Here is a 25342-nt window from a genome sequence, read left to right as displayed (position 1 = left end):
ATCAATTTGGTAAATGTGGAGGGAAAGGGCGAAATTATTAATATGTTTTATATAAATGCCGTAGCTTATCCTTTCCCCAGTAAATAACTGTGAGCCCTCTGCTTGTTAAAGGCAAGGGGTTTGCCATCAGGGATGAGATTCACCCCAGGGTGCCTAATGCAAGGGGATGGGAAGAGAGGGGAGAGACACACAGGTTATAATAAAGGCAAGCGTGCCACAAAACCAGAAGGTGAATGATGAGCCTTGGGGTAGGCAGGGGGACACAAGGAGGTGACTTGCTCAGTGACTTGTCAAGGCGGGGAAGGGTCACTGGGGATGAAGCAGCGTGCACGTGCGTGCAACATCCGTGAAAGCAGATGGGTTTGGGGTTAGGGATGTGGCAGAAATGCTTCAGAAATTCCAGCTCCAGCTGACGGGTGAAATCGCTCGCCCCAAGTGGGTGGACAAAGCAAAATGTGGTGAGTGCGACCTCCTCCTGCTGCCCGGCCATCATCCGGAGGTCTGGTCCACTGCCTCCATGGGAAGATGCTCATGTGGAAGACCTGGCATGAAGGTGACCTGGCACGGAAGGTGAAGCAGCGGCTCTGCATCCAGCCAGATGCCCTGCGCCGCAGCACACTTGACCTCCTGTATCAAACCCCGACCGCTTGTACGCCTGAGCAGCTTCACCCCCCCGCTAGCCTGTGTCCAGGGTTGGTTCGGAGGAAACTCGGCTTGCTTCTGCCTGACTGAGAGCAGCGGTAGCCCAGGCGGACACAACACATTCTGTTAGGAAGCAGTGAAACAAGAGGTGCCCCCAGGGGCACCGGGGATGGGGATGGAGAGGCATGTGTTTCACAAGGGGAGGGAAGCACTGAGGTCAGCTGCCACCATGTCCAAAGGACAGCTGCAGGGAAGCACGCTGCACATTTGCAGGGAAGGCTTTTCCTGGCCTTGTCAAGCAATAAGAGGTTGCTTCAAAATCTATGACTGGGGAAAGCAAAGAAAAAAAAAGACCCTTAGTCAAGAGGTCCCATCTTCTGAGGTGGAGACGGAGTACAGAGGGACATGGACATCACCTCCTCCACGTACCCAACCAAAGGCCACAGGTTTCTCAGCGCTACGCAGCAGATGTAAAGAGGCCAAAAGGTAGGAAGTCTGAGAAAAGGCAAGCTCATGACCACGGTGGAAGTCCCTACGAGATGACCTTATCAGATGGCCTGAACAAGTAGGCTGCGTCATCAAGGCAGGCAAATAATGCACGGACAAGGCGTACCAGGCAAGGGCTGATGGCAGTTATCGTCCTTGCACAGGGACAGAGCGGTGACCAAGAAGGGGGAAGACTCAAGGTATACATTGGGAAGTAATGGATGGAGACATCAGCCCCAGCCTGCACACTTCACTGACTGCTTTGGGAAACACAAGCCCAACTTTGTCATGAAAGCTCTTGAAAGACATACTGAAGGTGGTGGCTGGTGTGTCTGCCGTTGAGCACCCTGGAAAATCAAAGCATCTGCTGCAAAAGGTTGGATGATATTGGCTTTTCCATTTTGGTGATCTGCAACCATATGGTGCACTCCAAATGAGAGGGTTTCTTCTCCAAATTAAGAAATGGCATGAAAAAGTATGAGATTAGACAAGATGCGGAGGGATGTTTTACATGTCTTTAAGGATGACCTTTTCCCAGGTTTCTTCTGTAACGTTGGAAAGGAAACACACTTCTATTTTAAAAGAAAAACTGGGTTTCTCATATGTTCCCATGATTCCTGGTGCTGGCACTTTAAATTAATCATTGCAAAGAGCCACCATGAAAATAACGATACCAGGAATGAATACCCTCTGGGCAAATGTTGCAAATGCTGCTTGATGTGTTCATGTTAAAAAAATCATTCCTCTCCTTGGCACCTCTCCTCTGGCTCATCTTATGCAAAACATCTAACTAAGGAGACTTTCCCAGGCCTTGACAGAGGCCAGTCAGTGGGGCAGATCGAAGCAGCAAGTTCACAAGTGATTATTTATGCGTGAACTCAATGCAGCAAGATTAAATCTGAACTATGTTCTCTGCCAGGCTCCATTTTCCCTTGGCGTGATGTGTTACACAAGGCTTAATTGGTCAGAGAGGCGAAGGTTTGAAATGCTCTAAAATTTGGTAATCCTGCGTGTCCACTGTCTCTCTCCGGGACACACCCCACCCCACTGACTTCTGGCATGATTAGGAACAGGAAGAAAATGCCTTGTGATTTATGTGAGCAGCCGCTGCCAATCTGTGCAGCTCTCTTCTTATTGAACACCATAAACCCGAGAACAAATTTTGAAGTGGCAAATGATTTCCAATAGCTGGTTTACCTGAGGACATGGTGGGTCGCAGTATGTTCACGGGCAGTTTGTGAGAGGCAAGAGAAGCTCAATTCACTTAGCGAGTTATTTGCATGGAATTATTTGCCGGGCTCTACTCACCACCCAGCAACGTTTGGCAGCAGAGTTTTATCTGCATGACCAAATGTCACCCTGGATTCAGCAAGATTTGTCCTTTTCTCCCTGGGGTGAATTGAGAGCAGAAATACCACGGTGGTCCTCGACTGGGGTAGAGGTGTTTTGACAGAGCCCATGGCTTGGGGATGCTGTCAGAAGAGGATAAGTGATTGGAGAGTATTGGAGCACGAGACTGCTTCCTACAGGATGCCACAGATGCCAAGAAGATGCATGGGCTCCACTACAGACTGCTAAATACACAGAAGTTGTATTTGGCTCCAGGTATCCCCAAGGAAAGTCTCTGCCATGGGCTGATGATGAGAATCACCTCCTCTCGCCCTGACGAGTGAGACGAAGGAGCAACAACCCGGGCTTCAGGGAAAAGGACACCCATAATTTCACCCCCCATCCAAACTTGGGGCAGAGGGGAATCATTCCCATCAGAATTTGGCTCACAGAAAACGCACCTGCCTCTTGGGATGAATATCCCCATCCCTGCCTGTTCCTGCCCGCTTGTGCAGCCCAGCACTGCCCGCTGCACCGAAAATATTTTCTTGGCCTTTGCAGCGTGAAATGACAGCAATGGGAAATTAACTGGTTTTACAGGAATTGTTACTCTCCATTAAGCTTAAACTACCTGGAAGCTGGGCTTCCCAGCGTATCTCCTCCCCTTACTCTAACCCTTTCCAGTCCGCTGCTTTCTTATGGCCACCTTGCCCGTGAGCTGCTGGGATGGCTTTTGCTTTGTGGAAAGCAGAGCTGGCGCCTCCATGCCCAGAATAAGGAGGCTTTCCCTGGGTATGCGAGTTTCTTGAGGCAGGAAAAGGGAAGGAAACGGGCCTTTCACCACCGCAAACGTTTACCCTGAGCTCATTCCCACGCACGGAGCTACAAAACTTGGAGGAGAATATTGCCCACGGCATTTGGGCTGCGCAGGAGGAGCTGGGGGCTGGGGTTGATGGGTGCCCACCTGATGGGCAGTTAAGGTACAACTTCAGCCAAGAAAGGGGACTTGAGGAGGATGGCCTTGCAGCTCCTGGGAAGGGATGGAGGGCTTTCAGCCCCTCTAGCTGCTCCTGACCCCTGCGGTCCACTGCCGCTTGCATTCAGCGGTGGCTTGCTGAAAGAGCTTTTGTTCAGCAAAGGCGGCGGGTGCTGAGCGTTTATGCTCAATCTCCGCAGGATTCGGCATTGCACAGATGCCTACCCATCCAGACACCCATCTATCTGCCTGCTTTGGCTGCCTTCTCAGTGCCTGGGCGGTTGCACGCCTTGTTTCCCCCAGTTTTACGCACACATTTTTCTATCAGTGCTGACAGACCCGCCCAAGGGACATGAGAAGTTTAGCAGGATTCACAGCTCCCCTTCGCCCCTCACCCTCCCTCCGTCCAGAGCAGTTTCGGCTCGGTGCCGGGGAGAGAAAAATGTGCCTTGTACGAGCCGTGACGGCTGATGACTTATGACATTTATCTTCCCTCCCAAGGAGGACGGGAGAAGTCGCTTGTGGCTGGTTTCACCTAGGCTGTCAGGTTCCTCAGCACCGGGTTTAGCCTCGGGGTGACAGTCACGTTTTCACAGGCCGATGCAGCGACGTGCTGCAAGTGCTTTAATAAGGGGCTCCCTAAAGTTTGGCCCCACACCTTTTTCCCCCGAGCGCAAGCATTACCTGTAAGCGCTCGGAGACTGGTGAGGGATACAGGTTGCTGTTGTCCCACCAAAACAGTCTCCCTTTAATGAAGAAACCCCTTCCAGACCAGTTTGTTAATCTGCCCTTTCCTGGATGATGTGACAGCACGTGGTTGGAAAGATGGACGGCACACGCGGCGTGTGGCACGACATCCACTGCGTGGGGCGGGAGCAAGAGGGGAGGAAAGCGAGACTCGCAGAGAAAGCGCTGCCCGGAGGGGCTGGGTTTCTCAAGCAGAGATGTCTGCCAGGTGCTAAGGAGCTGCTGCTCCTCTCTTCGGCTGCCCAAAACCAGATGCAGAAGCGATGTGGGTCTTCCTCAGGTACTTTCAGTGCTGCAAGGTCAGGATGCTCTGCTGGAGTGGAAACTCCCGGGGGAGGATTTTGACAGCAGAGCATCCCTTGAGCAGAGCACTGAAAGGGCTGCGGCATGGTGCGACCTGGTTCAGTCCCAGGTGGAAAGCAGCACTTTTTCAGGGTCCCATCGGACTGGTCCCTGTTGTAGGCAGGAGGACTGCATCCTTCATCACTTGGCATTAGAAGATGTTTCAGGGGGCTTCAACACCCTGCAAGCACCTGGAGTAAGCTTCATTCCCAAGGACAAGAGGGGAAAGGCAGGGAGGCTCCTCCTGCTCGCTCCGGGTTCAGCCTTCGTGCTGGAGGACAGCAGCACACACCAAGGTAAAAAGGCGACAAGGAAATTTGACCCTTTAAGGAATTTTTGAGTTTTTTTCCCCCAACCTGTGCCCACCTGCAAACTTCAACACCTTTGCTCTGTGCCTATAACTTCTTTGGGAGGAAGCTGCTTGTGTAGGCTCACAGGGGGATGGAGCGAAGGCAGGGAGGAAAATCTGTTGGGTATTACTAGGCAGAGAAATCACATCAGACTCTGGGATTCCCCAGAGAGGAAAACAGTTGTAAGTCAGGACAGCCTTTGTGGTAAGTGCAGGCGTGCTTTTCAGCTGAACCAGAAAGGCCTTTCTTATCTCCTTACAGGCTTTTCCTCGTTGCAAAGTGCAATGGTATTGGAAATGCGCTTTTTTTTTAAAAAAAAAAAAAGGTAATGTGGTATGTTGCTATAAACTCCAACCTCCTTCCACTGAGTATTTAAATACTTCTAGCATTCTCAAAAATCTGTTCTCTGGCTGTGTCTCTGGTTTCCCCCTCCATTTCTGAAAACAATCAAAATTTAAAACAAGCAAACTAACCGACCTTCCCCTGACTGATTTTTCTTGGAGGCTTTCACCTGAATAATTCTCTGCCAGCTTCCCATCAGTGGCTGTACCAACAGCCACCGGAGGTATTGATGAAGTACTGAGTCACTTTTGAGCCAGCACAGACACTCGGAAAGAAAAAAAAAATACAGTCCTCTAGAGGAAAATCTATCTAAGTACAAGAAAATAAGGAAAGAGAGGGCTAAAAGCATAGGTATTAAATGCAATACAATCTGGTTTTATAGAGAGTCCTTTGTAGGTAATTCCAAGTTGCCTTACACAAATTTAAAAATGATTAAAGGTAATACCTCCTTGAAAGAGCTAGTCCATTTAGGGATGGTTATGCTTTTTTTCCGTCGTGGTATTAATGCAGTGCCTAAAAGGCCTATTCATGGGTCCTGTTGTGCTTGGTGGGATATTAGTGCAGAACAAGAGGGTCCCACAATGGAGGTGGAAGAGAAGAGTCACCCGTTAGATACCGATAGCCAGGGGACAATGAGAGCCGTGGTCTATCTGATCCATAGCAGCCTTAGCACATTGACGCCAGCTTTGCCAGTAGCGGAGGGACCTGGAACCTCTGCCTCGTGCACAGGGGAATAAGCTCCACTGCTGAAGGACACAGCAAGCGATGGCACGGGGATGTGAAGATGAGGAGGTTAGGACTCATCGTATCAGCTTGCCTGTTTTCATTCTTCCCTGAAAATAAGCCTATGGCAACTGTAGAAGAAAAGATACTGGTCTAGATGGACCTTGATTTCACCCTGTTACAACCTTTAGAGGTGAAGCTGCTATAAGCAGCTCTCATAACTGCCCATTCGCCTTTACCAACTGCCCCTTCCCACCCTCCATCAAGCAGCACGAGTTTCACTAAATTTGGGGTTGTGCTAGTGAAAGTGTTCAGGTGTGAAGGGTGAGACGCAGCCCCTATGGCGATGTTCTAAAAAAAACCACTGCCCAATTTCCCTTGCAGGGCATGAAGCGTAGCCCCTGCAAGCAGCGAGGTGACTTCCCCCTGGGCTTCCCCAGCCACGGGAAAGGGGCTGGCTGGTGATGGAGAACCAGGACTGCCCTAGGCTGCCTAAAACTGGGGGATGCATCGCTGCAGGCGTGAGAAATAGAAGTCTCCTAATGGAGGGGTAGCAACGAACATCTTATTTTTGGTGGTGGTTTTGTGCTTTTAAAAAATAATAATACATAAATAGATTCTATACTTAATTTAGCTCTGGGGGTAACATACCTTGGAAATGAGAATGTGATTGGTGAACTATTAAATATTGCCTTTCCATAATTCTGCGTGTTTTTCTCTCTGATGCCTGCAGTTTTTCTCCTCTCTCTTCTCTTCCTGAAAGCATAATAGTGGCTTTTCTTTTTTATTACACAGGGCATCTGTTGCCACTTCTGTTCAAATCTCCCAAACACATGCATTTCCTCCAGATCACTAAAAAAAAAATAAAGAGGCATCATCTGGGTAGCTCTTACCTACCTGTGCCCTTTGTTGCGTGATGCGGGGCCGGTGCCTCTGATGCTCTCCCTGGCATCACTTGCATTGCTGGGGCCTGGGGGTGCCCAGAGGAGCGGTCCCATGGGTGCAGATGAGGAGCTGGGTTTGCTCCCTGATAACTTCCCCATGCGAAGCATTGCTGTGTGCAACTGGCAGGATGCCTCAGCGGGAAACGAATGGCCACATCTCTGCCTCTTACCCCGACGGGCTTCCGCTCAGCCACCTCTCCTGCCGGTGCCCAGCCATGCTCTGCCTGGATTTGAAATGAAAATGAGAGTTTCACCGCAAGCTGCTGACTGGGAAATCTCAGAGGGGATGTTAGAGTGGGCGCTCCTCCGGCGGAGGAGTCTGCCCATCCATTCAGCCCTGAAATTAATTAAGATGTGCTCCTCCCGCGGAGTGGGATGGTGTGTGTCAGAGTCGCCCGCCAGCTCTTTTCAGCAGAGCATGTAGGATCAAGATTAAGAGGGTCCTGAGAAAAGCATTGTCATGATGCCAGCAAAAATTTGTCCCTTTTGTTTTACTGTCTTCTTCCAGACCAAACCCGGCAGGACTGCTGTCTCCAGCAGCAACCCAGTTTTGCTGTATTCGAGGACTTTTGCTCCCACTTCTCCACGCCCATCGTTTCCCCCAGGGCTGATGTTCAAGCCCAGAGGTAGAACGCACCATCGGCTCCTGCCCCAGGGCCCAAGCGGGGCCATCAAGGTGACGTCCCGCCGCTGAGGGTCCAAGAGGTGGACGTGAATTCCATGCTTGGAAGAAGGCACAAACAGCAAGCATGATCAAGTACTCTGGTTTTTTCCCCTTTTATGCCTCAGACAGCATTAATTTCTGTGAAATTAAGGGAATAAAGGGAAATATTACCTGATTGCCTGTGCCTGCCTTTCTCAGAGGTGGCCTCCCTCCTCTCCCACAGCAATGTCATGGGTCAGTGCTCCCCATGCAAGCAGAAGAAGGTGGCCAGCATAGCAAAACCATCTTCTCGATGAGATGCTGCAATGCCTGCGGACAGGCAGGGTGCGCTGCTCCCGCCTGCTGCTGCTCCTCTGGCTCTGTTGTAATAACAGAAACACCCCAATAATGCAATTTAGGATTTACACGGCACTTCCAATTTTCAGTGCAAAATATTAATGGGTAAATGATGCACCTGCCTTTTCCTTGAGGTGGCAGCAAGCAGGTCAACCTCTGCATGCCAGCTGGTGGAGAGGTGACCCACGGTGCGAAGCCTTTTTGATTCCACAAGTGCCCGAAGCAGCATCAACACAAAACTGGTGATCACTTCTCTCTGCAAAGCTGTTTATTATTCCATTTATTTACACCCCTGGTTTGTGTACGAGAGGCAGCCCTGGCCCAAGGAGCTCACAGTTTAAGCTCAAAGTACAGCTGATGAAGTGTGACTGTGATGGGTTGATAATGGGCCCAAAACAAGGGAAAATAATCTTCCCTCTAGCGTTTAGAATTAAGGTGTTGCAAGAAAGCACTTACTTTCTATAAAAGAAAGATTTCTTTTTCACCTGTTCAGTTAAAAAAAAAGAGGAGGAAAGCTCCTACACTGTGCCTGCTGTTTCTGAAGACCAAACCTCTGCAAGATGCCAGCAGAGGACCAAAACACCACCTCCTGCACAACGCTTGCAGCTCCAATGCCGTGCAACTGGGTGCAGCCCACCCGAAGATTTGACCCAGCCTTCACGTGGGCAACTTCACGGTCATCTACGCCAACCTCTTAAATCTCACACTGCTTCAGCTCCACCAGTAACAGGATCAGCAATTCATTGCACAGAAACTGGCAGGGTGCTGAGAACAGACTTGGGTGGATTTCCTTTATGGGTGTTGATGTCCTCCTCCTTCTTCCTTCAGCTGGCCTTGATTTGTCAGTTGATGGCACAGCAAGCCCTTGCTGCCTTCCCTTCACAGTGCTTTCGTACAAGAAAGAGCAGCCTGAAGCTCCTCTCTGTCTTGGTCAGAGTTTGAAGATCATCATCTTTCCAAGGTTAGGCGAGCCCACCACCCTCAGAATTAGGGTTGCCTTCCTTCTGTATAGTAACTGACCCATGGCATCTCCCTCTCCGTTATCCTGAGCTACCCTGTGGAAACAGGGCCTCTACACCCTGCCATGCCAGAGTACTCCCCGTTTTGTAATATCCCAATGCAAGGTTAGTCAGTTCTTCAGGTGGCAGAAAGGCTGACAGGCCTCAACGTCTTCTCTAGCCCGAGACCCACTGTAGTTACTGGAGTCGCATCAGTCACAGCACAAAAAAGGATGCGTGCAGACGGTTATCAGATCTGGTCTCCTCACTCTTACTTCTCGTCCTGTCTTGGAGCAGCAGGAAGCACTATTTATAATATCTTTTTGCTGCTTCTAAACACAATCAACCATTACTTGGCATTTCATCGAAGATAAATAGCCTAAATCCCAATTCCACCAACGTGGAAGGAAAAATTCCCCATCGCTGCTTCAGCTGCAGCATGAAAGCGCCCAGAATATCAGCATGGGCTGTTGGTTCTAAATCTCTTCCCACCATTTTCCCTGCCCTTTCTCTGCCTGGAGACCGGGCTTCAAGCACAGGCTCCCTTCTGGGGCTAACCCTCCCGCCCAACATCCAGAGGATCATCCCTCTCAAACTGGTTGCACAACACCGCCTTGGCCGCAAAGGAGGAGGGAGCTGCTGCATCTAGCAGCACGGCACGGAAATATTTAGAGCTTCGTGGGCTAAATACAGAACTGCGGAGCGGTGGGAGAGGGGCTAATGGCAGGGACGGCGCCTTCCGAGCGACATCGTCGCCGCAGCAGAAGCGGGAAGCCGCAGCGTGAGGGTGCCGGGGACGGCGCTCCCATCGGGGCGAGGCTTGCTGCAGGAGCAGCAGAGGAGCAACAAGCACGGTGGCTTCCCTCACCCCGCTTGCTCAGCTGCTAAATAGAGAGTTTCAGTTTCAAGGGCCATTAATCTGGCATTTTTCATCAACTCCAAAATGAAGCCAAACCGGAAAAAGAACAGGAGAGAGTGGTGGTGGTGGTGGGGGTTCTCTTCCCTTTTAAAATTTGTAAGCGTTTGTGTTTAGTGCTCATGAAAATGTCAAATCTAAAGCAGAGGGAACTAGTACATCATCTGTCAAAACTGCAGCTGGGTTTAGCAGCTCAGCATGACATTATAACAGAGCAACACGGAAAGGGAAAAAAAAAACCAAGCCGAACCTCAAGAAGTGTACAGCCCAGCACGAAAAGGAGAAGATGAAGGCCTGCCTGCCATATCAGAGGTCATTAGGAATAAAACTGACACATAAAACTGAGAGTAAAATGTGCAGTAAGTTTGCAGGAAAGGCCATATTGTCTTAAAGGCTATTTCTGTCACTGCCTTATGCTACAAATAACCTTCTGCTATAGGACACGGAACGGTGAACATATTTTTGCCATACCTCTCGGGTCGGTGGCTCTTCTTGTCTACGTTTTCCTCTGCCCTTCCTCTGAATAACCAAAATCAGTATTGCCATGGTCCACCCATGGATCCCAGAGCCCCCAGAGCTCTGTTTTCCCCCATCCTCAGGAAAAGGGGAGTGGAGAAAAGCAAATGTCTTGACCCAAGGTCATGTGGTAGTGGTAGATCCTGAAATCACGATGCCGCAGCAGCCCTTCAGTGCAGACACTGAGCTCCCAACAGACCCACACTTGTCTCGCTTTTCTCTTCCAGGGCCCCCAGGAGCCTCGTTCAGGCCCGTCCCCCGCAGTCGCCTCGGTTGGCTGTGCTCCTGGGAGCTCCACATCTCTCCATGACCTTACTGCTCCTCTCAGTTTGCTTTCCCTCAACATTTCCAAGCACTCTGGGGAACAGGACCTTGTATTTTTAGTGCTTGTGCCGTGAAGTGCTAATCAAATTCCTAGTGACATATTATCAATAGTCAGCGCTATTAAAAAATTTCTCCGAACTCCAAAGGAAGCCAACCAAGTACTGAGCATAAAAACAGTCAATTTTCACTCACTCCAGTCCCCGTTCCCCTAGTGTTTTAAGAGACTGTTACATGGAGATGCGCACGGGGGATGGCGATGGGTGCCTTCTTGGGGCTCGAGGAATATTTTGCCCTGGCAGCCAGCAGAGATCTGGGCTGGCGTGGCTGGAGGGGCAGCGAGCCTCGTGCTCCACAGCAGACTGGTAAGACTTGCTTTAGGTAGAGATAAAGCAAAGAGCCCTTTGCGCCGCAGGGATGGAGACGGGGCTGGAGGAACCATTTGCTATAAATCTGCTATAATTACAGGGAGGTGCCCTCAGGGACACCCACGCCGCTGCCGCAGCAGCGAAGGGGAAAGCTGGGTGAGGGAGCGGGGAGCGAGAGCCGGGTCTCCCCTGCCTCCGCCACCCTCGGGCCGGCATCCAGGGGTCTTGCTTGGCCAAGCGAGGGCGAACGGCACTCTGCTGCTGGCTCAGCGCTGTCATTTAGAAAGAATTAAGTAGTGTAATCGTATCTTCTGAAGCAGGTAATGCCGCCTGAGTATGAGTAGGGGCGGGGGAATTAGAAGCCAAGGCAAAGACAGAGCTGTTTAATGGACCCATTAGAGGGCATTAGCTGATAATGACGGGACATTGCTGGCATTTTAAAGCGAGGCAGCGTGCACAGGCCTAGCCTCGGCTGTAGGCTTGGGGTATGCGTGTGCCTCTCCATCTGCCATGCTGCCTCTGGCCAGCTGTACTGCTTCTCCGGTCTCCCAGGGAGTGACTCGTAGGTGGCCCCTCAAAGCTTGCTGGGTGCTGGAGGGGGCTGGAGGGGGCGGGAAGCCAGAGGGTGGCAGGGTGACTGTCCCCAAGGTACATTTCTTGCTCATGGAGCCATGTGGGAGCAGCTGCGTCACTTCCATCTTGCAGCAGGCACAGGAGCCCGGAGGCTGCAACCCCAAGACTTCCCTACCATGGGTCATGACCGCCTTCCCCTTGCTGACCCCTTGGGTGACCCGTGTCACTGCTCCCCCAGATCCCATCCTTGCCTCTGACTCCTTACTGCAGTGCTGAGAAATGCCACCCGTGCTGCTTTCTGCTGCTCCCATCACCCTGCCCCCTCTGTCACCCACAATTCATCATCACTCACTGAGGCTGGGGCAAGAGGAAGGGCCGGCAGCGCTGCTGGGAGCACCGGCATCGCACTTCCCTCCCGTTCGGTCTGGCCAAAGAGCATCGGCTTCTCCAGTTGGTGAGGCAGATACACTTGAAAACAAAGAAATAAATGTAAGCCAAACCACAGCTCTACAAATAGGACCGAGTTGGTGGGGAAGATTATATTTAAAGACTCCAGAGAAATGGAGACACAAACAAATTGGATACATATGGGGTGGGGAGGGTGGCAAAAGAAGCCCAAACAAAATTTTTCATGGATCTAGCATTCTCGGGTATTTTAGTCTTCGTTCCTGACAAGAGGAAGTTCCCCCCTCCATGTGTGCTCACCAGCAGCTCTGCATGTCAGCACAGGCCAGGGCTGATCAAAGACCAGCCAAGCACACCACAGAGCTTGATGCCGCCCGAAAAAGAGCCTGGCTTGGCCTCAAGGCAAGGGTAAGCAACACCAGCCAGCCCTGCTTGCTGGGGAACAGCAGGAGTGGGGTGGACGAATAATTTGGGATGGATGGATGGATAATTCAGGGTAGAACCCCTCCCTCTGCATCCCGAGGAAGCCACGGCTCCAGCTAATCACTCAGGCGATGCTTCCCCAGTGCAGGACACGGTTATCCCTCCCAGGAACCAGAGAGGGACCTTGCACGGGCAGAAGCCTGAACGATTGATATAACCCCTTCAAGGATGTGTTTCTTTCTTGCTTTCTCCCTTTCTTCTTTTGCTTTGCTGTCCTCCCTTCCACATCCTCCACCCCTTCTTTTCCCCACTGGGTCTTTTCAGTCAGTAATTACAGCTGAAGTGGACAATCTGTCTTTTTATTTTTAGGCTGGATGCACTGCCAATGTCCACCGGGCTGCTGAAACAAGGCAGCAGCGATGCAGCGAGGATGGTTGCATGGGGAAGGGGCATGCTGCGGGGTACCTGGCTCCTTGCACAGGGCGGATCTACCCCTCTGGTGTAGGTGTGAGAGCAGGTTCAGGGGTAGATGCCCATGCAAATGCTTTCTGAGCATCCCTTCACCCACACCCTGCAGCTATCAGGGCGCCAGCTGTGCTGGGACAGCATCTACACCCAAGTTTGGCAGGACAGGCAAAGTTTTGGGATGTTTAATTGTGAAACCACAGCAGGGCAAACCCAGCTGTGGTTGCTAGTTGGTCTCAGAACATGATCTGTCTTGTTTTGTGTGTGCTGTCCTTCAGCATCCACCTTGGGATGCTGTCGAGACAGGGCAGCAGCACAGCCCCCAAGTGCAGTCCTTACCCTGGGAATTCTGTGGGCTTTCCCCCTTGGCTTTGGGATAGTCAGCCTCTGTCTCCCAGTCTCTTCAGTGCATTTTTCTGCCCCTTGCCCCATCCCTTCTGCTCATCTGAGCAGTTTTGCTTTTAAACCCTTGCGCCTTGATTGCTGGGAGCGAGGTGGGAGATGCTGCTGAGCACGGGGTGCAGGCGGGAGGGGGGTCCTGGCAGTGCGGGGAGCGGTTCGGTAGCAGCGTTAGCAGCTACTCAGTCTGCGGGTGTTCTGCTAGACAACACTGTCAGCAATAGCCCTGCGTATATGTGCCAGCGAAGATAAATCCTTGATTCAAAGGCAGGCAGCAAGAGCAAGAAAAAGGAAGAAGAAAACAATTAAAGTGACTTATGATTTAAAGGAAGAAATTCAAAGTCTCTCTCTCTCTTTCCCTCCTGGGCAGCTGGAGAGTTTTATCCTCTTCCAGCTCTGCAAGACACACAAACACCAAAACTCCTGTTGTTCCTGAAAGCACAGGTTTGAAAGGGGCAGGGAGAGGAGCAGCCTGCTCCTCCAGCCCTCCCCCCCTGCAAATGGCTGTCACCTGAGAGATGCAAGGCAGACATCTCTCTCAACCCACACTGAGCTGACCAGACGGATTAGTCAGGTCTTTAATCTGGCTTTGGCAAAGTTTCCCCAAGGTTGGGGTTAAACCCCTGCCCCGACGCAGCTGGGATGCACAGCAGTCCCCCGGGTGTGACACCAGAGACAGCAGCCACAACTGGGGAGTGGAAGGATAAGGAAGGAGAGACAGGAGAGCAAAATTCACCCTCAAGAAGTATTTTGGTTGCTTTTTTTTTTAAAAAAAATAAAATTTAAAGGTAAAAAAATAAAACCAAAAGCAAGGAGGAGACCAGTGGAAGAGGGTCGAAGGCAGCCATGTGGGCTGCAACGCCACAGTACGGGACAGCCTGCTCCTCCGTAACGTCCTGGCTGCACCGCAGAGACACCAGGAGAAAGCTGGTGGGAACTGAACATCAGGTCTGAGCAAGGCAAAGCACTGTACGCACTGGTCTGGCGTGGCCGACCCGCGGCCAGCCTCTGCGGAAGCCGAGGGCATCCTTGCTCTTCTCTGCTCCCAGGTAACAAGCGATAGGACGAGAGGAAACGGCCTCGAGCTGTGCCAGCGGAGGTTTAGGTTGGGTATTGAGAAAAGCTTCTTCACCGAAAGGGCTGTCAGGCATCGGCACAGGCTGCCCGGGGAGGTGGTGGAGTCTCCATCCCTGGGGGTATTTAGAAGAAGGGTAGACGTGGTGCTTGAGGCTATGGTTTAGTGGTGGCCTGGGCAGCGACAGGTTAGCGGTTGGACTCGATCTTAAGGGTCTTTCCCAACCTTAACGAGCCTGTGATTCTTGCAGCACAGCATGCGAGGCTGCACCTCAGCAGAAATGCTCCACTAGGACCTGCTCTGCTTGGAGATCAGGAGAGCAACCCAAAGTGTGTTTCTCCAGTCCTGCCAGGATCCGAGATGAACACGACGCCTTTCTCACCACATTTCAGACCTGAAGTGACCTCATGTCTTGGATTTTTTTCTTCCTTCCCCCTTTGCAGATTGTTTCATTAACATGAAGCAGCCCCAAAAGACAAGAAAAGCAGGAAGGCGACACAGGGCAGGTGCACAGTCGGAGTAAAGAACTTGTGAAGTACTAGACTGGCTATTTCATACAGCAAACGCTCGTTAGTAAAAGAAACTGTTGCCTGCAGGGAGACAGTTTCTGGGTGATTGAATGTAGAACCATTTGGAACAAATTCAATAAAACCCGGCGTGCCTTTTGCTTTTAAATATGCTGTTTTCTCTAAGCTGGCATTTTTCGTGGAAGCGCATTGATTGAGGCCAGGAGTTCGCCAGGGAGGTTTCCGAGGCGAGACGACAGGCACGGTGCTCACCTCAAGCAAGGGGCAGGTGGTGACCCACAGCCTGACCCGTCTCATCTGGAGGCAGACGTTTCAACACAGTCCTCTGACAAACATGTGAAGGGCTTTGGTTGCACTCCAGCTTGAAACATAGCCCCAAAACCTGATGGCAGAATCTCAAAAATTGCTGCAAAGTCTATTTTGGGGCTTTTGAGTGGCCCAAAGCTGAGGCCAAGCCTGGTTTTAATTGCCTTGATTTTTCACGCGCTGAATTCATTTGGTTTCCCACGCCTTTCACCTGGTTGTCACACATGCCCACGGTGCCAGGCTGTCAGGCAGCTGCTGTTTAATAGTGCAGATTCTCTCTTTATTTTCATTTATAAAGACCCTTCAGGACAGATTTAATTGCTGGGCTATGGACTAGCCATTTCCAGTTATGACTATGAGTGAACAAAAGTGCCGGAGCCCCTGCTTTAATTAACAGACATGATATCTGTTCCTACTTAGTGCGCAATAGCAGGTTATTAGGAGAAGTAATATCAGTCTAATCGGATCCATGTAGTTATCAGACCTAGCCAACTACTCCTATCGATTTTATTACTAATATCACTGCCGCAATAAGAAATCAACCACAGCATATCATTTTGCATCATTCATCAGGCTGTTCATTTGTTTGGTTTTGGATCAGCTGAATGTTTCTCCCCATTGCTTAAAATCCACCCACACCTTTCCTTTCCTGGGTTTTATCTCATTTTCCTTCATCTTTACCTCTCCCTCGCTACATCTTTTGTTCCCCCCCCCTTTCTTGGGTTGCCCCTTGCCCTCTCTAAAACAACTTCACGCAAGATCAAAGCCAATGCATACATTTTCCTTACTCTGAATTCAGCCAAAGAAGCTTCCAGCAGTTATGAGTCAGCAATGCCAGACAGAGCTGCTGGTCACTGGGAGAAATTGCCGGGAATTTGGGAAGGATTAATCACCCTCAAAGATGGGTGAGAAGAGAAACAGGGAATCTCTTGTCCTTCCTCTTTGTCATTCAGCTCATTTTTGTCCCAGGTCTGAGCGAGGGGCACAACACTGGAATTTGCCCGCACCTCCCCATCGGAAGGAGCTTGGTGCCGGGCAAGCTCCCTCTGCGAGGCCACGTGCGGTGAGCTGGGGGGGTGCTTGCCGTCGTGTGCTGTGACACACAGTCTGGCTTTGGCTCCTGATGGTCCCAGGGAGTTCAATTTAACTCTGGGTTAACTGCAGTTTCCTTGCAAAGCTGCCTATCACCTCTCATACCTCTCAGCCTCGTCCTTGTTCGCTCAAGAAAATAACAGCTCGCACCGCTCCCGGGCTCTGAAAAAGCCCACATAATTGGCACGCTCTCCACAAAGCGCATCTCCACTAACAGCGCGGCTATTTGGAGTGCGAAGGGTGGCCTCGTCTTTTCGGAAGGGGCATGGGTTGATAACCTTGTTTATTTTCCTTGGTTTTTTTTTTTCATTTGTCCAAGTAAAAGCATCCTGGCTCCTCAAAGTCAAATCTGGTAGCACCAATTTAGGGCACATCTGGAGGAAGAGGACAGGTTTCCATCCCACAGCTGTGCAAAAGCCTCTGCGCTAGTCGTGACCTTCTGGTGATTAACCAGTCTCAGGTTTCTTTTTTTTTATTATTCTCCCCACATCTACATAGGATGAAGGATTTTGGTATCAAACTGCAGAGATTTGGGAAATGCGGAGTCTGTTCCAGTGATCCTGCACATCCTCAGCCATCTTGCCATTCACATTTGAGTACAAAATTGCCATGTCATCAACTTAGCGTATGCAGCACCTTGAGGACCAAAAACAGTTTATTTTGCTGTTTTGCTTCCTGACTTGGCAGTCTTGGTTGGATCCCGCTACTGGCTATCATTAGCATCTCTCTCTCACACAACAGATAAATAGCAATACTAAGTGTCATACATACTAATAAATAAATATAAAAGGAGCATCAGTTCAGCCGTGAATACAAAGCTTAGGGATACTGCATCTCATTCCTGTTTGCTGCCTCAGGCACCATGAACTGACGATCAAAATTCACCAAGCGCCAAAAATATTAGTTTAATATTTGTGTGTGCTCAGCTTCTTCTTGTGCTGGGATGACAAACAGCCTTGCAAAGGCATTGCCAGAGGCACTAACACTTCCATTCTCTCTCGCGCTGATACTGGCACACAGAGGGATCTTTTCAAACCGATAAATGCTTTCATTTTTGTCTTCACTGAAAGGACTTCCTCTATGGGGTGATGTTTTGCTAGAGAAAATGATTTAAGAGCAGATATATGGTTGTGATTCAATATTGTCCTCAGGAATTCCTTGTAAAGTCAAGGGAAAGACAAATTCTGACATTACAGGATTACCTGAGCCTCTTTTGAATGTGAGTGAGAATTGGGCAACAAATCTACAAAGACTGTGACACCTTTTCATGTTGTGTCTAGTAGTTTCTGCTCCCAGGTGGAACAGCGGCAACATGAGATTTTTCTTGTGACCCACCTGAGAACGTGCCAAAGTAAGGAAAAAAAGGGGAATGATCTTTTCCAACCCTTCTCTTAGGTTTGGCTTAAAGCGAATGGAGTTCAGAGCAGTTGCAATGTCAGAGATGGTTCCTCACATCCTTCCTTACTTGGGATGTATCAACTGTTGACTGAGAGTTCGTGAGTTAATCCAGTAGGAAGAAAAGACCAACCATGAGGAACAGATTTACAGATTTTTCTCTTTGCTTTCCTTCCTCATGGCCTTTTTGCTGCTGAAAGGCAGGATGCCCTGAGCTGATGGTGTACACCAGAAACCCAGACAACCAACAAATGGCTGCCGGGAACCCTCTACAGAAACAGACCTGCTCCCCCAGGACAAGCTCAAGCAGAGCATACCTTCTTGCATTACAAAGAGGTGGGCTCAAGCCCCACCCCCGCTGCGGTGGGGGCATCCCGGTCCCCCTCCCTAGCTAGGGCAGGTCAGCCCAACGCTGGATCTCAGGCAGCAGCTCCCTCCTACTGATAACATATTTACGCCTGGTCTCAGGCAGCGCCGTTTTGGACACGTTTCTTGATGAGCTGCAGAGAAGGACAATGCTGTCTCTCTCCTCGCCCAGGCGGGCTGTGGCGAGGCAAAGCCCTGCTTTCACTCCAGCACTACGCTGAATCGCAAAGCTTTGTATTTGTCTGTCAATATCTCAGTTGGATTCTGCTTCTATATATTTAATTTGAGATGAGTACTGCAGGACCTCTTTTGTTAGCTGGATACCTCATGCACGTTGTTATTATTTCTTTTATAAAAATCAATAGAGACTCAGGAACAACCACCACCAATAATAACAGTACATCTCTCTTTGTGTCGTTGTGTTGCAACTTGCCGAACAACTCAGGAAAGCAATAGACAACAGTCTAAACAGAGAATAAAAAAAAAATATAGTGGTTTCCAAATCAGACCCAATCTACCGACCTGTTGCCTTTGCAGCCCCTTAGGACTGAGGCACCACCTCAGCCCGTAAGAAGTCAGCAGCAGAGGGTCAGGAAGGGTAGAAACGCACGGCAAATAAGGCACCAGAGTGAGTTCCTCTAATTTAGTGTCCCGGTCTCCTTGCCTAGGAAGCATAGGCAAAAACACTGACAGAAATTTAAGAGCACCACTGTGAGAACCATAGGCGAACCGCTGCTATTGCAGCTGGGATGGCCGTGGACGGAGCAGGGAGCAGTCCTGGGTACAGCGGGAGCAGCAGCACCTTTAAGTGAACTACAGCAGGCTGAGCACTTCTTCACAAAAATCCCCCAAAACCCATTTCCTGGGGGAACCGCTCACTCGGATACAACCCGCACTTCACATTTACCAGGTTTCCAGCATATGGGTTAAAGAAAATATATAACATTCTAATACTATTGTTTTAAAGGTTAATGTATTCCCAGCCACAACTCCAAGCAGAGATTTTAGTCCAGGAACAATCATCTGGTGGCAGAAAAGCATTGAGTAGATGACCTAGGTCTTTTCTATATCTAATTTTTATGCATGTATGGCTCCTTTTTTCATTTCTTTCCTTTTCCGGTTCACCCATCCAAAATAATATAAAACTAAGGCTAAACACAGCTGAGGTTTTATCCACATCGCAGCTATTAAACACACAACATCAGCACATATGACAGCACCTACGCTCCTCCACTATTTTTTATTCCCATATGAAGGATTGCTGCTTTTACTACACACAGAGCAAGATCCTTTCAGCAGGCATCTCTCCTGACTTCCCAGGCATTCCCACATGCAGCTTTGATAAACCAGAAGGCTGCTCCAAGCCCTAAAAGACAAGGAAATTCAAGCATCGAAAAGAAGGAAAAGCTGGTGCCCCTGAATGTGTTAAGAGCTGATGAAAAAACAGGCTCTACCTCCCCAAAACCTTCCTCTGTGCTATGAAAGAAAAGGCGTAGAAAGCAAAAGCAGTGTGGCTAGAAAGCCTTTTAGCTCTTGAAATAAAGGAAAAAAAAGGAAAGTTTAGGGCATTAGCAAACACTAACCTTAAATACGGCAGATTCAGAGCTCTTTCTGCAGAAGTCCAGCATCCCAGGCCCAGCAAAGAAAAAAACCCCATAATCCCAGCAACACCTCACCAACCCAGTATGCTCAGCTCTTCCCTTTTTATCCCCCAGCAGCTGGGCCCGCTCAGTTAAGTGGCTTTAGGTGGGCATGTGCCTCACCTGTTAACCCATCCCAGCTTGCCTCCATGCAGCTGAGCAGCAAATGAAGGTGGGAGACAAGAGTGACCCCAACGTGGTCACTTAGAGACCCTCAGAGACAGCCGGTGTTTACAGCAGAGATGAATTTATTACAGAGAGTGCTTTGGAGAAATATTTGTCCTTTTCTGCATTAGAGGAAGAGGTTTCATTAGACCTAGAATAGCACTCTTGGGCGTGTGGAAATGTGCCGTACTTGTTTAACCCAGCAGTTTTTTAATGACACATATAAGGCTGTTATTAGTCTTCATCTGTAATTTGAAGCCCAGGTTTTAGTTTTCTCTGCTGATGCTGAGACGAGGTGAAAGCGCTCCTAAATCTTACACCCAGGCAAAAGCAGGGTAAATCCTCGCCTCCCAAGGAGCCTAGGGAGGGGACGGGGGCTGCTGGGAGGAGGGCTGGGACCACCCTGGTGGAGATGGTCCAAGAGGAAGCACCAAGCATCCTTGTAAAGGGCGTGAGACGCTCCGAGGAGGTTCACATCATAGGATAACGAATTTTAGCAAAACATTACCCTCCTTTTTGTGCTCTGGTTTGCTAGCCCTGACCTCATCGCAGCCCAGAAGACCCAGCGCTGCATCACACCGCAGCTGGGGAGCACTCCCGGCCTTTTAAATTCCAGGTCAGCATGATCCAGGGATAAAATTCACCCCTGTGCCAGAGCCAACACAAGATATCAACAAGCTCCTTTGGAGGCTCAAATATGCTTAAAGCTGGCCTCAACCCAAGGCTGAGTTACAACGGGAAACACAGAAGCAGGCAACATAACAAAACCAGCGCAAATTAAAGAGAAGAAAGGCACACCTAAGGTGACTCAGATGAAATTTAGGCCGTCAAAACACTGCCCTGCTGTTTCCTACTGGGTTGGTGACTTTGAAAGCTCAAAGTCTGCTGGTGGAAAACAGGAGAGGTAAGAATGTAGGTTGTGTCGCTGTGGCCTTAATACTCGCAGCCCGATAGTGCCTCCCCACATATGCCAGGACTGGGTGCTTTCCTTTCACGGAAGGAAACACAGGCACCATCAGAAGCAGAACTAGCCCATATTCCATTTCATTTTCATCCACATGTAATTTTCTGTGGGAATTACATGACCTTGACGTTTTCTTCTGTTGCTTCTGGTTGGTGTTGAAGAACCGACGTGCACAAAATAAAAGGGGGGGGATATTTTTGTGTTGGATCGCTGAGAGCTGAAAGGTTTTGAGCGACTGGACGAAAGCGTTCAGGAAAATTCCAGACCAAATATGATAAGTTGTCTAAGTGAAATGCTGCTTTTCGGCACTCGGGCTCCTTTCTGAATAAAACTGTTGACACCAGGGGCAAGGGAAGAAGAGAAGAAAACCTGTCCTAGTGAACTCCATTACTAAAACTCCCCTTAAAATTGCAAGAGAAATAATTTCCCTGGTTTTTGGTTTGGTTTGTCCTTTTTTTTTTTCCCTGGTGGCACAGATGGTCTCACCAGATTACGACAGCCAACAGGAAAAAAAACCCCTAGTTATTCAAATACAGGTGATCAGAGGCCAAACCCTCACCTCTGGTGCAGCGTTGGACAGGCAGCTTTGCTGTTACGGGTCTGACACCTCCCTATGCTCAGGAGGAGACGAAGTGGGCAACGCGGTCTCTCACATAAACCTAGGATTAAGGGATTACCATTAATTAACGCTGCGGCTCCACCAGGGCCCTGCCTGTGTTGCCTGTGATATACTATCTTTCCATCGGAAAGAAGCAGATGGATCTGAATTTCCAAAATCTCTGAGATGGAGAAAGAGCAGGTATGAGACAGGAGGTGGGGGTGTGGAGCAAGCCGGCTACGGAGACAGGGAGGCTGTGGATCATCAGAGAGGAAACTAAAATCTTGGCAATAGGAGTTTTTTCTCATTTCCTAAGGAGAAAAGGCACGTGGGATCCCACCCCATGTTCGTACCCCAGCACCTGTCTGCCCATCCCCTGCTGTTACCTTCTGACTATGTTTTCTTTTAAAGCAAATCTGGCAGAAGGGTAGCTCGCTCAAAGTAGAAAGTTCCCATAAATTTGGGGAAAACCCTGCAAAAGAGAGTGTCTGTGAGCGCCCTCACTAACGGCAAAATGAAGGCGCTACCACAGGAGGGGGTCTTTTCGGAAAGAGGGCTGAAGTGGCTCGGCTAATGGCAGGAAAGCTCAGTTAAATAAGGACAAGATATCTCCCCATCTCCTTGGTTTCTCCAGAGAGATAACTCCTCCACTCTGTGCTTCCCACCAGATACCAAGCCCGTAGCATCTACTGCTGCGACACAGTGAAAACAGTAAATCCTCAACCTCTCCTGGCCTTGGTGAGATCTGGGGACCGAGATCTTAACAGTGACTAATGAAAGCGAGTTGTCCCTGTCCCTTGGCACTTAGGATCACCTTCATTTCCAAAGAACAGCTGCTTGGCACTACCCAATACCCCCATCTCTTCAGTCAGATACACTGTCCTTGCAACAGCCAGTCACCTCGGAAAGCCCAATGCTTGAATAACTAGGTCCAAAGAGGGAAACAAGGTGTATTGCTGGGAAAAGAGAATTATTTACCCAAAATAAGGGGTTTGCTATTAGTGAAGCAGCTCTCAGTAGCCCCAGGGTATGCCGGGATGTAGCGTACCCTCCCAGGTGTGGTACCCTGCACTTGGCAGGGGGTGAGCATCAATTATCCCAGCCCACCTAGAGAAGAAAACGTCAAATATATTTACCAGACAGCCTGGCCAAGCAGCATCAGGAGGGGAAGAGGAAGGTGTCAGACGTAGCAGGAGCCCAGCTGATATTGTGTTCTCACCTTTTTTTTTTTTATTATTATTAATTAAAAAAACCCACATTCCCGAGGACAAAGTGGCTAAGTTCACTTTGCGATCATACCACCAGCAGCACAGAACAAACTGGGATGCCCTGCAGACCTCCCAGACCATAACTCTGTCCAAATCCAAGTACCTTAAGGTGGCAGTAGGTCTGTCTATAGAGAAGACCCCTCCTGTAGAGCATCCCGACCTGCAGGATGCCATACCAAGTGCCAGGAGACCAGGACCACTCTGACACCACCATGGCATGGGACATTCCCTGGGATAGTCCTCCTCCAGAGTTTGCCTGTCCTTTCCTCATTGACAGAGGTAGCTCAGCCACGACTTTCATGTCTAAACGAACACCTTAGCTTTGCATTGCCCAGACTCTTGGCCCTTTTGACCTTTTTCTGGTGGCGATTCAGGGCGCCACAGCCCACAGCATCAGTAGGACCCACTCCATGCATAGGTGGTTGCATGTCCCCTGTCCCGTATACCTGCCTTGGCACGTGTAGGTGAAATACTGGTACATCGTGATAAAGGTGCCTATATTTATGTGCGTGGATGCTTTTGGCTCATGTGAGAGCAGAAGGGCTTCCTGTGCCTCCTCCTGCCCACGCTCCCACAGCGTCGGGCAACGTGGCTGGCGCAGGGGTTGTACCGGTGGGCTTCGGTTAGCTCCCAGCCTGCAGCCCAGACACCCCTGTCTCAGGTTTGCCTCTTTGCCTTCCTGCTTTTTCCCCTGAAAAAATAAAGTAGACAAGAGGTACCTGGTTAACAACTAATTTCCCTGTTCTCTTAAATCACCAAGATTAAAAGCTTTCTTCCTGACGGCTGCTTCATAAAAGACTCGAAGGTTTTTACTCATTTATTCCTTTAAAAAGGAATGCATTATCTATTTTAAAAGATGTGGTTTTATGGGTAAAATCCTCAGCAACGCTCCGTCTCCTGAACCTGCACTCTGCTGATTTTCCAGACAAGCCAGAGCTACAGAAATGCACCCGAGCAAAATCAGAAGTTCTGGCAAACTCCAGCCTTACTGTGCAGCCTCTGCGATTCGCATGATCCCCTTAGAAACATGGGACTTCTGATGGCTCGATGCTTTCCTCCAGGTGAGGTGGTCCTTTCCTCCTTGGAAAGGTTCCAGCTGCTCAGAAACTAGCGGTTTTGGAGTTTTAAGTCAAAGTATTTTGGGTTTTGAGTGCTGTAGGAAAGGCAGGCACAGCCCTTTTAATATGCGTTAGCCAAATAAATGTTCCTATTTCAAGGCAGGGGATGCAATAATAAATATCAGGTAGGAGAAGTGAGCCCGCCGTAGCTTTTCATTTGTATGCATGGCAATTTTTTTTTATATTAAATAAAAATTCACTCTCCAGAAATGTAGCCCAGACCTGCTAGCTCAGGCCAGCTCTTGTTAAAATGATTATTAATGGTGGTGCACCTCTTCATAATGGGAATGAATGGTCCAGCCACCTTTCAGTTCCACACATATTACTGACTTATTCCTTCATCCTCCTCTCGGTCGCAATATTCCCCATGGCCTTCCCCTTGAAGATCTGCATGCAGGTGATCCATCTTGTAGCTTTTAATGCTTATTTTTGTAAAAAGGTAAAAATAAACCATTCCATTTGGATGAAAAATACAGGAGATAGCACCTAGCCCACCAAGGGAGGCGGGGCAGGGGGAAGAGAAGGAAGAAAAGGCTTTTCGTCCCTTTTCCACGTATTTAAATCACAAATGCATAATCCACCTCCTTTAACAGCCCCTCCCCTCCCAAATAAATAATTTCCCCACCACGCTGGAGCAGGGGGATGACAAAAGAGAGGATGATCATCACTCATGGAAAGGAGGCAAAGCCAGACTAGGCAGAGAGCCCTCGGGGAGTTTCTCGCGGTGCACCGTGCAAACCCCAGGAGGATGTCTGCTGTAGCAAGAGCAACGCTGCCATAGCAAATTCTTGCAAAAGCAATTTTAAAAGCAAGGGCCGCTCCCGAGCCCTTTGCACGGCCCTTTCCATGTGACTCTATAGGGCCAGCAGGAAACTTGTACCCACGGATGCCCAGAAGAGCAGGGCAAAGGGGGGAAGGAGGATGAAGGGGGTGTCCCACACCTTCGCTCCCGCCTCTGCGTGACAAGGGAGGGCCACTGTGTTCTCACACCTGCTTCATCACTTGCAATCCTGGAGGAGCGTGCTGCCGGGGATGGGTGAGCGTGCCAAACCACGCCAGGGTGAGCATGGGTTTGGTGATGCATGTGCTGGCTGCCGGCATGGGGGTCCTTCCCCGCCAGCTGCTCCCGACTGGATCTGGGCATTTCATAGACTGGAAAACCACCAAGTTGTCTCTAGACAACTTCTGCCCACGTTAGCCACGCAGGCAGTTCAAAGCACAGGCTTTCGGGTAAATAAACCCAGCTGGAGCTGGCCATCAATGGTTTTGAAGGTAGGCAACGATGTCGGACTTATTGAAGCCATCTCAAGTGATCCAAAAACCAAGGAGAACAACTGCCGCCAAAACTACAAGCTCTTTCAGACCTTCAAATTTAAATGCCCACCCATCACAAATCCCACCTGAATTCCCCCAGCACCACAAGCGTGCCTTCCATATACCATAAACATCACCACCATCATGCGTCTATGAAATAACTCACGGCTATGTGCCACAGATCCCGCACCAACCCCTCCAGCCCCCTGACACGCAGCCCCAGAACTATCACCAAAATATCCCCAAACA

At 49.7% G+C, this 25342-nt stretch overlaps 1 long non-coding RNA gene across 1 annotated transcript in view; it reads right to left on the bottom strand.

Moving 5' to 3' along the window:
• Window positions 1-297: 297 nt before the first annotated feature.
• LOC135315589 (uncharacterized) overlaps window positions 298-25342 on the bottom strand; it is a 199563-nt gene continuing 174518 nt past the window's right edge. Inside the window, exons 18-22 of the long non-coding RNA XR_010375067.1 lie at window positions 8004-12041; window positions 7717-7904; window positions 6831-7105; window positions 6589-6693; window positions 298-6068 (exon numbers count right to left, since the gene is read on the bottom strand). This is a non-coding gene — a long non-coding RNA (uncharacterized LOC135315589). The remainder of the gene's footprint in view (window positions 6069-6588; window positions 6694-6830; window positions 7106-7716; window positions 7905-8003; window positions 12042-25342) is intronic.

This window comes from Phalacrocorax carbo, chromosome 13 (genome assembly GCF_963921805.1).
Source record: "Phalacrocorax carbo chromosome 13, bPhaCar2.1, whole genome shotgun sequence".
NCBI classification, from domain to species: domain Eukaryota; kingdom Metazoa; phylum Chordata; class Aves; order Suliformes; family Phalacrocoracidae; genus Phalacrocorax; species Phalacrocorax carbo.
The sequence above is the reverse complement of the archived record's forward strand: the minus strand, read 5'-3'. Positions and strand labels throughout refer to the sequence as shown.